The 10579-nt window shown below is 36.8% G+C and overlaps 1 pseudogene; it reads left to right on the forward strand.

Moving 5' to 3' along the window:
- Nucleotides 1-9510: 9510 nt before the first annotated feature.
- On the forward strand, nucleotides 9511-10125 carry LOC114092320 (cell division control protein 42 homolog pseudogene; annotated as a pseudogene).
- Nucleotides 10126-10579: the final 454 nt, after the last annotated feature.

Here is a 10579-nt window from a genome sequence, read left to right on the forward strand (position 1 = left end):
ATCGAACCCGGGCCGCACGCATGCCAGGCGAGCACGCTACCACCCGAGCCACATCCCCAGCCCTAGGTTAAACTTTAATACGAAAAAAAAGTAAGGTTTTCCACGTACATCCAAAATTGAAAAAAATACTTTAGTAAGATGTGGATTGAGTTAGGGTAGAATACAACTGAGGAAAACATTAATTCCTACCACCAAAATATGGTTTAGAATAATCAAACCTGAAGTTCTATCTGAGCCTTTGAGAATGAAAGGGGGCACTTTTAAATGTGCTAGGACAACCAATGAAAACTGGGGCTGCCCTGGGCAAACAGGGACACAAGATCACACTACACACAGCACATGCAAAAAGTTCTAGACATTTGAGTTGGTTAAGAGGTCAATGTTTTAAGAATTTAATATGTTTTTAAAACATATCAGTTCACTAAGTGCCTAATATATGTCCCATTGTTACGGTTTAGATATGCAGTGTTCCCCAAAAGCTCATATGTGAGACAATGCAAGAGAATTTAGAAGTGAAATGGTTGGTTATGAGAGCCTTTAACCTAATCAGTATATTAATTTGATGATAAGGATTAACTGGGTGGTAACTGTAGGCAGGTAGGGTGTGACTGGACAGTATGGGTCATTGGGGGTGTGCCTTTGAGGTATATATTTCGTTCCTAGTGAAACAAGTTCTCTTTCTCCCTCTCTCAGCTTCCTGATAGTTAAATCCTGAGCTACTTTCCTCCACCACACCCTTTCACTATAGTGTTCTGTCTCATCTCAGGTACAGAATGCCTATGGAATGCTAAATAAATTAGGCAGAAAAGAGCCTCACCACAACATATTATAATGAAATTGTCAAAATTATAAACCAAAGAAGGAATTTTAAAATCTGCAAGAGAAAAACACCAACTCACACTTTAGGGCCACCCCATTAAACAAATAGCAGATTTCTCAGCAGAGACCCATGGCCAGGAGGGTAGGAAATGATATATTTCAAGTCCTGAAAGAAAGAACTGCCAGCTAAGATCACTATACCATCCAGGCTATCCTTCAGAACTGAAGAAGAAATAGAGACCTTCCAAGATAAACAATGACTAAGGGGATTCACGACCATCAGACCAGTCTTACAAAAAATGAATAAGGGAATCCTATTCCCTGAAGTGGAAGAAAGATAGCTACCATTGTGATAGCATGTGAAAGTGTAAATTCCACCAAAATATCAGGAACAAGAAAGAGAAATAGAATTGAACATTATCAAGATTGTAAACCATCAAACCACAAAGATGAATGAAAGAAGAAGAAATGAACAAAGACTATCAAATGAATAAAGTCAACAAAATGATAGGCACAATTGCATTCAATAATAACTCTAAATATAAATGGTTTTAATTCTCCATTAAATGATAAAGACTGATTGAATGGATTAAAAAACAAGACCCAACAAAATGTTATCTACAAGAAACTCACCTCACCAGGAAAGACACATATAGACTGAAAGTGAGAGGATGAAAAATGATACTCCAAGAAAATGGAATCCTAAAGCAAGCAGGAGTGCCTATGCTTATATATGGTAAAACAGAATGTAAGACAAAAACAGTAAGAAAAGATATTTTAAAAATCACTATACAATGATCAAAGGATTAATCCATCAAGAAGATGTATCACTTATAAATCTATATGCACCTAATGTTGGAGTACTCAGTTTATACAACAAGCACCATTAGACCTAAAGGGAGAGAGCTCCAATGCAATAATAGTGGAGGATTTCAATACCCAGTTCCCACCAATGGATAGATTATGCAGGACCCCCCTCATCAAAAAAATCAACAAAGATGTATCAGAGATAAACTACACTATAAGCCAAATGGACTTAACATTTTCAGAACATTCCATCCAATAACTACAGAATACACAGTCTTTTCATCAACACAAGGAACTTTCTCTAGAATAGACCATAGATAAGGCCACAAAACAAATCTTTAAAGTTTTATTTTAAATGAAATCATATCCTGTTTCTTTTTCTGAACACAAGAAATGAAACTGAGACAGCAGCAAGAAAACTTTCGAAATTATGGAAATTTATGGAGAACATATTTTTGAATGAACACTGGGTCACTGAGGAAATCAGAAGTTTAAACTTCCTTGAAACAAATGAAAACAGAAACACAACATACCAAAACTGTGGAATACAGAAAAAGGAGTACTAAGAGGGAAGTTTATTTAAAAAAAAAAAAAAAGTTCCTACATTTAAAAAAAAAAGAAGGATTTAAACTAAATAATCCAATAATGTATCTCAAGGTCTTAGAAAAGCAAATCAAACAAAATACAAAGTTATTAGAATGAAAGAAATAATAAAGATCAGAGCCAAAATAAATGAAATACAGTCTAACAGAACAACACAAAGGATCAATGAAACAGAGTTAGTTCGGTGAAAATAAAAACAAAATTGAGAAACCTTTAGCTAGACTAACCAAAAAGAAGATAAAGAAGACCCAAATAAATAAAATTAGAGAGTAAAGAAAAGGAAACATTACAACTGATACTGCAGAAATTGAAATGAACATTACGGACTATTTTGATAAACTATATTCTAACAAATTGGAAAATACAGGCAAAATAGACAAACTTATGGACACATATGACCTACTAAAATTTAACCTAGAAGATATTAAAAACACGAATAACTAAAAACAGTAATAAGTAATAAAAAGTCTCCTAACAGAGAAAAGTTCAGGACTGGATCTTCACTGATGAATTTTATCAAACTGTTAAAGAAGAACTAACACCAATGCTTCTCAAAATATTACACAGAATTCAAAGGGAGGGAACTCTTCCAAACTCATTCTATATGGCCAGAATTAAGCTGTTAACCAAAATGTGACAAGGACACAGAACCAAAAGAAGAAAGAAAACTACATATAAGTATACTTGATAAACATAAATAAAATCCTCAACAAAATATTATCAAATAAAACTCAACATCACATCAAAACAATCATGCATCATGATCAAATTGGTTTCATTCCAGGGTTCCAAAAATGATTCAACATGTATAAATCAATAAACATAATGCATCACATAAACAGGATAAAAACCATATGATCATCTCAACAGATGTATAAAAAGCATTTGATAAAATTAAACATCCTTCATGATAAAAGCCCTGACAATTTAGGTAGCAAAGGAGCATACTTCAACATGCTAAAGACTATATATGACAAACCCGTAGCCAATATTGTACTGAATGGGGGAAAACTGAAAGCATTTCCTCTAAGATCAGAAACCTGACAAGGGTATCCATTTTCATCACTCTTATTCAAAGTAGTACCAGAAATTTTAGCCAGAGCAATTAGGCAAGAGAAATAAATAAAAGGCACAGAAGTAGTAAAGGAAGAATTCAAATTGTCCCTATTTGCAGATGATATGATTTTACACACACATACACACACACACCCTAAAGACTCTACCAAAAGATTATTAGAATAATACACCTATAATCCCAGCAGGTTGGGAGTCTGAGGCAGGAGGATCACAAGTTCAAAGTCAACCTCAGCAACATTCAGACCCTAAGCAAATTAATGAGCTCCTGTCTCAAAATTTAAAAATAAAATATGGTGGAATAAGATGGACATAATTATCCTAGGTTCATGTATGCCTGCACATATGGTGCAATGCTACATTGTACCAGAAAAATGAAAAGTTGTGCTGCAATTGTTACAATGAATCAAAAATGCATTCTGCTGTCATATATACCCAATTAGAATTAATTAAGTTAAAAAAAAAGAATTGCAAGGATCACTGAGCACCTGGAGAACATGTTAAATAAAATAAGACAAGCACAAAAGAATAAAAATAAAAAGAGCTGGGGATGTGGCTCAGTACTTAGGTGCCCCTGAGTTCAATCCTCCCTACCAAAAGAAAAAAGACCAAAAAGATACCAAAGCAATCTTGAACAAAACTGGAGTCATCATAGTATCTGATTCCAAGACAGACATGCTTGTAGACCAACAGAACAGAATAGAAAACCCAGAAATGAAATAAACCCACACATCTACAGCTGATTCCCAACAAAGATGCCAAAAACATACACTACAGAAAGAACAGCCTCCCTGGGGCTGGGGTCATGGCTCAGTGGTAGCACGCTTGCCTGGCATGCGTGAGGCACTGGATTCAATTCTCAGCATCACAAACAAATAAATAAAATAAAGGTCCATCAACAACTTTAAAATATTTTTAAAAAATAACAGCCTCTTTAACAAATGTTGCAAGGAAGACTGAATTTACACAGAAAAAGTGAAATTTGACCCCTATCTCTCACCCTATACAAAAATCTACTCAAAATGGATCAAATACCTTAAAGTAAGACATGAAAACTACTAGAGAAAAAGGTAGCAGAAACACTTCAAGATATTTTTGTAGGCAATGATTTTCAGGACAGGACTCTTAAAAGCACAAGAAACAAAAGCAAAACTTGACAAATGAAATTATATCAAACTAAAAAGCTTCTATACAACAAAGGAAATAATCAACAGGATGGAGAAAACCTGACCAATGGAAGAAAATATTATCCAGCTATTCACCTGTCAGAGGTTTAACATCCAGAATATTATTTATATATATTTATATAAACTTAACAACAAAAAGTAACCCCATTTTAAAGTAGGCAAATGATCCAAATAGATATTTCTCAAATGACTAATAAATATTTTTAAAATGCTCAATGTCAGTAAGCATCAAGAAATACAAATCAAAGCTACAATGACATTCCCTCTCACCCTAGTTAGAATGGCTATGATCCAGCTAACCCACTCCTTAGTACATATCTAAAGCAAGTGATGTCAGTAAATACACAAGAGATACCTGCATGTTAATGCTTATTGCAGAATTCTTCACAATATGTAAGATATGGCATCAGCCAAGGTGTCCACCAACAGATGAATGGATAAAAAATATGGCATAGATTCATACACATACACAATAGAGTACTATTCTGCCATAAAGAAGAATGAAATATTGTCATTTGTAGTAAAATATCCAAAACTATTAAGAAATATCCAAACTATCATGAAATATCCTTATATTACAGATGAGGAAATTAAGGCACAGAGAAGCTAAATAACTTGCCCACCATTACTATTCAGTTTACTCTCTGGTTTACACTAACTGAATGGACAGACCCCCAAAGCCAGACTCCCTCATCTGTGCATTTAGCTGCTATTATACACAGTATCTTCAGATTTTAGATAACCTCAGGCTGCACTAAAATACACTGAAGTGCATTCTGCTAATCAGGAATGGCATAATCCTGCTTGCCTCTGTTTCAATAGTACACAACTAGAGACACTGTTTTTGATTCAGGTTCCAATTTTTCATATAAACTAGGTACACTGGGGTGAATTCACGATGGCAAGATGTGAGACCATGAAACAAATAGATGAGTGGAAGGAAATGGAAAAGTTTAACTTATAAAAGACTGTATAGGGTATGAAAATGGTTCAACTAAGTCAATGGCCACACAGAAGTCAGACATACTCCACTCAGCAGCATCCAAACTGACCACTGAGATCCAGGTAGTTCACTAAATAATCTAATAACTTTGCTGGAAAATCAAGACAAAAGTTTCATGAAACTGTACTACTTGTAATATACTGATATTTTACATTCTATTCTATTCCCATTATATTGTGTTTCTTCCTATTTTTTCTTCTCCCTCTTCCTCCTCTTCCTCCTTTTCTTCTTTTCCTTCTCCTTCTTCTTCTTCTTCTTTTTCATCTTTTTTAATGTTAGTCATATCCAGTTAAAATTATCTCACAAACCTGGATCTCAGCCTGAACTCCGAAAAATATTACTCAACCAAAGAAATGAAAATGCAGAGGATAGACATTATAGGAAAGTATATTTTTGCTCAACATAAACAGTTGCTAAGTAGCAGAGAAGTGGCAATAGGCAATCTCAGGACAAAGGAGTTTCCCATAATACAGGCAACGTGGATGTCCCCTCTTGGGCTAGGAACACAGTTGAACACAGGCTAGGACTCAAGCATTAGTTAAATGATTTAAGTACAGGAACATTAAGGTTATTTCTAAACCTAAAGTTTCATTATTCTAAATTACATTTTCATAATAGAAATACTTTCCCTTCAACAATGACCATTTTCCAAAGATTTAGTTATGTTCCAAGCTACCAAGATAGAAGGAAGGAAGGGAGGGGGAAAGGAAAAGAAGGAAAGAGGTCAAAGAGAAAGAAGGTAGAAAGAAAAACATACAGAACTGAATAGTCTCCTAAGAAAATTAGAGTTTTGCTTTCAAAATAAAGCCCAAAACTCTAACTTTCCCCAGCCCAATCAAATTATAAATTGCTTTTATCCAGAGTGCAAAATTCCTGAATGCCCTGTATGAGTAAATGAAGGGGGAAAGGCATCTGAAAATCACTCTGGGCTCTATAATTAGCTCTGGTGGTTTCCTTTCAGATCTTTCTGGATGATCAAATCAGAACAGAAGAGCTGAGATGGCCCAGGACTCGATGTGTAAAATAGCTTTCAAAAGGGTTTGGCCGATTCTTTTTGACAGGTATACACACTGCCACAATCTTCAAAGGCAACTTCTGGGACAGCCTCCTAACTTCTTTTGAAGATGATGCCAAGAAAAAAGAGAGAAAGTAAGAAGAGAAATCCAAATAAGGACAAAATGAGTGAAAGGATGTAATTGCTAGATCAAAGATTAAAAAGTCCCTTGGACTGCTGACCAGCAAGAACCACGCAACCCACCATTCCCGAGGACTCACTGCACCGTAGTGCATACTTGTCACCAGATATCTTTCTTAACCCTCAAAGCCATGTTCATAACCAGATTCCAACACCACTAGCACAGAACCAGGTTTGCTCGCTGAGAAATACACAAGAAACACGCTTGCCTTACACAAGCGTATACTATTGGTTCATTAGGGATCTTTCCAAAAGAGAGAGAAGAATTCAAACTGGCTAAATGACCCATCAAAACTTCCAAGTGTTCTCTGGATGTTTTCCACCAAATTCGGTTTCCTTAGGAAGTCTCAGAGTGAAAGGGTTGCACAGACTAGAACACAGAAAGACCAATCACTACTCACTAATTAAGCAAATAAAAAGAAATCAAAAGGTGATCCTCAATTGTAAACTGCCTCCTCCTGACAAAATGAGTGACTCAGCATTTACCCTCAATTAATCTTCTAAGTACTAATGTTATCCACACATAATAGAAAGTCTTTGGGATTTACATACTTCATAAGTGTTTTTAAATGAAGCAGAAAGTTAGAAGCTTTTTGCTAAGACCATCTGGGCATCCTAGAAATCTGAATCCTAAATTGGACTCATTCCCACGTTACTATAAACTGCCCTACAAGCTCTTAAATCAGGATAGAGTCCTTTGTGAAAAGATGAGTCCAGGAAATAAACTGAAACCAGACTGGAGTTTGGCAAGTCAGTGAGGACAGAGACTTGGAAACAGATGAAAACAGAATAGAGGCTGACATAATTCAGGTAGGCTGGAATTCAAAGCATGCTGGGACTTTGGTAACATAGACCAGCTGGACTGAGATGAGGCCAAGACCAGGCCAGGCACAATCTAGGAACACACACACACACTCCAGGAGCCTGTCTGCCAAGTGGACACTTGCAAACACAATGCACCATGTCTACAGAGAGCAAGCATGTACTTGGTTCAAGCAGGAATCAGGAATAGGGGATGACCCCAAAGATCAGGCCCTGACCACAAAGTACAGATTAGCATCATAGCAAGCTTCTATCCAACAACGTTGTGCTCTGAGTACACAGAAAAACCTAGATTTGTTGGATGAAATAAAACAAAGATTCTAAATGCTTAGCTGAGCTCTCAGGGAAGGAAATTCTAGAATAGAAACCAGGGAAGAACATAAATATAGAAATGTCATACTTACACTGATATTTAGGCTGACCAGAGAGTATTTGTTGATATTCTTTTTTTAATAATTTTTTAGTTGTAGATGGACACAATACCTTTATTTTGTTTATTGATTTTTATGTGGTACAGAGGATTGAACTCAGTGCCTTATACATGCTAGGTAAGTGCTCTAGCAATGAGCCACAACCCCAGCCCTTGTTGATATTCTTAACTAGGAAGCTTAGAGGATTTGGGTGTGTATGTTTGCAAGCAAGGAGAAAAGTTCAATGCCTAGGGAAGGGTACAAATGTTATATTATGATGCAATGTATATTTGTTTTTATTAAAAAAAACCCACAAACCTAATACATATAGCTTCTCCTTACAAAGTGGGGGGTACTCTAAACAATGCATATTATTAAATGATTATAATGAAAGTCATGGATGAGTTCAAATTCATTAACCTGTAGACAATTAAACTCAGTAATGCCTAACTCATATTCAATCACAAGCTTCTGAACTATGGCCATTTACCATACCCATAATAAGGACTGAGGTATAATCACATCATGAATTTCATATATACATGATATACATAAATTTCATGATATACATGAAGGAACTTAGGTTTTCACAGACATATGGAAATAGATGATAAAGTCTTGAATTTGTTCAATAAAATAAAATAGAACAGAGCCCCTCTCTACCCTTCTTACACCTAAAGGGCTACTCTCTCAATGAAGAGATAAAAAGGAATCTGTCAATCAGCCTATACACTTGGTGGTGGAAAAAAGAAGACTCCCCAAACATGGGGTTCAAGTTTATATTACCCATATTAAGAACCCATATCTGAGAAACTAACATTAGAATGGACCAGAAACACACTCAAAATGTCTGTAAAAATCAAAAGCAAATTCTCTCTAGAGCAGTGATTCTCAAACTTGAGTAGAGGGTTTATAAACACTGTTGCCTTGCTCCCATGTGCAGAGGATCTGAGTTAACTGGTCTGGAGTCAATCTGCCCTCCTGATTTTCAGACTCAGTAGTCCTTCTGAAGTGCAGCAAAGACTGAGAAACTGCTGTAGAGACATGCCCCCTGTTCAGGAATACAGGATCTCCCAGGGCAGCCTACCACAAGCCAAAGACATAACTCATCTGAGCAAAAATAGGTAGAAATAAAAGAAGACAAAGACACCCCCTCAAGAACGTTAGATAACACACTACATAATAGGAACATTTATATTAATCAAGAGTCAAAAAACAAAACAAAGCAAACCACCCTAAACTTCTGATATCAAAGAAGAACTAAAGGAAGAGTGAGACATCACATGTTCATGAATAGGAAGGTTCAATATGGCCGGATGTCAGTTCTTCCAACTTGATCTACAGTCTGAATGCAATCCCAATCAAAATCCCAACAAGTTATTTTGTGGATATTGATAAACTGGTTCAAAAACTTATATGGAAAGGCAGAAGACAGAGTAGCCAACTCATTATTGAAGGAGAACACACAGTCAGAGGACTGCCACTGGCCAACTTCAAGACTTACTACAAAATGCTGCCAATTCTTCAGTGGAAAGCTGAGGTCAACATTAAATTGAAAATATTTGAAATGAATACAGAACTATTTCAGCAATGCAGACAATTAAGTGCATTGTTGTGGGGGGTGATGCTGCTGGTAAAACATGTCTCCTGGCCCAAATATTTACTATTTTTGACAACCACGCAGTCACAGTTATGGTTGGTAGGAAGCCATACACTTGGGCTTTTTGATACTGTAGCACAAGATGACAGATTATGATGGCTGAGTTATCCACAAACAGATCTATTTCTAGTCTGCTTTTCAGTGGTCTCTCCACCCTCATTTGAAAATGTGAAAAAGTGGGTGCCTGAGACAACTCACCACTGTCCCAAGATGCCTTCCTTGATTCTTGGGACCCAAATTGATTTTCCCTCTGCCACTGAGAAACTTGCCAAGAACAAGCAGAAGACTATTGCTCCAGAGAGTCTGCTGCCAAGCTGGCCAGTGACCTGCAGGCTGTCAAGCATCTGGAGTGTTCTGCTCCCACACCAGCAGGCCTAAGGACTGCAGGTGTCAAAGAAATATTGGCTGTTCTGGAGCCTCCAAAGCCAAAGCAGAGCCACACATGGACTACACAAGTGAAAATTCCTTACAATCAGCCTGAAGTCATCCCCTCCACATCTTACTTTTTAGCCTGCTTTAGGTACTTAGCCCTTCACTTCTCCTAAGGCACAGCGGGAAAGGCCCTGCAGTGGGAGTTGGAAGCCCAGGTTCTAACTGGGGCTGCACCTCTGTAGGCCTCAGTTTACTCACTCATGTGTGGATTAAATGGTTGTCTACTCCCACTCACACACAGAAAATCCACTCTAAAGCTACAGTAATCAAGACATTGTGGTATTGGTGAAAGAACAGACATATCAGTAAAACAGAACAGAGTCCATAAATAGACCCAAATAAACATAGAAAACTAGTCTCTGACAAAAGAGGAAAGAAAACACAATGGAGCCAAGCCAGTCTTTTCAAGGGTGCTGAGACTGGATGTTCGCATATTTAAAAATGAATTGTAGCACTCCATGTAAGATGCAATATTCTAAAACTCCGAGCAGACAACATAGGATAACATCTAGGTGACCTTGGATATGGTGGTAACTTTAGATACAGCACCAAAAGCATAATCCATGA

The sequence above is a fragment of the Marmota flaviventris genome, chromosome 12 (genome assembly GCF_047511675.1).
Source record: "Marmota flaviventris isolate mMarFla1 chromosome 12, mMarFla1.hap1, whole genome shotgun sequence".
Classification (NCBI taxonomy): Eukaryota; Metazoa; Chordata; class Mammalia; order Rodentia; family Sciuridae; genus Marmota; species Marmota flaviventris.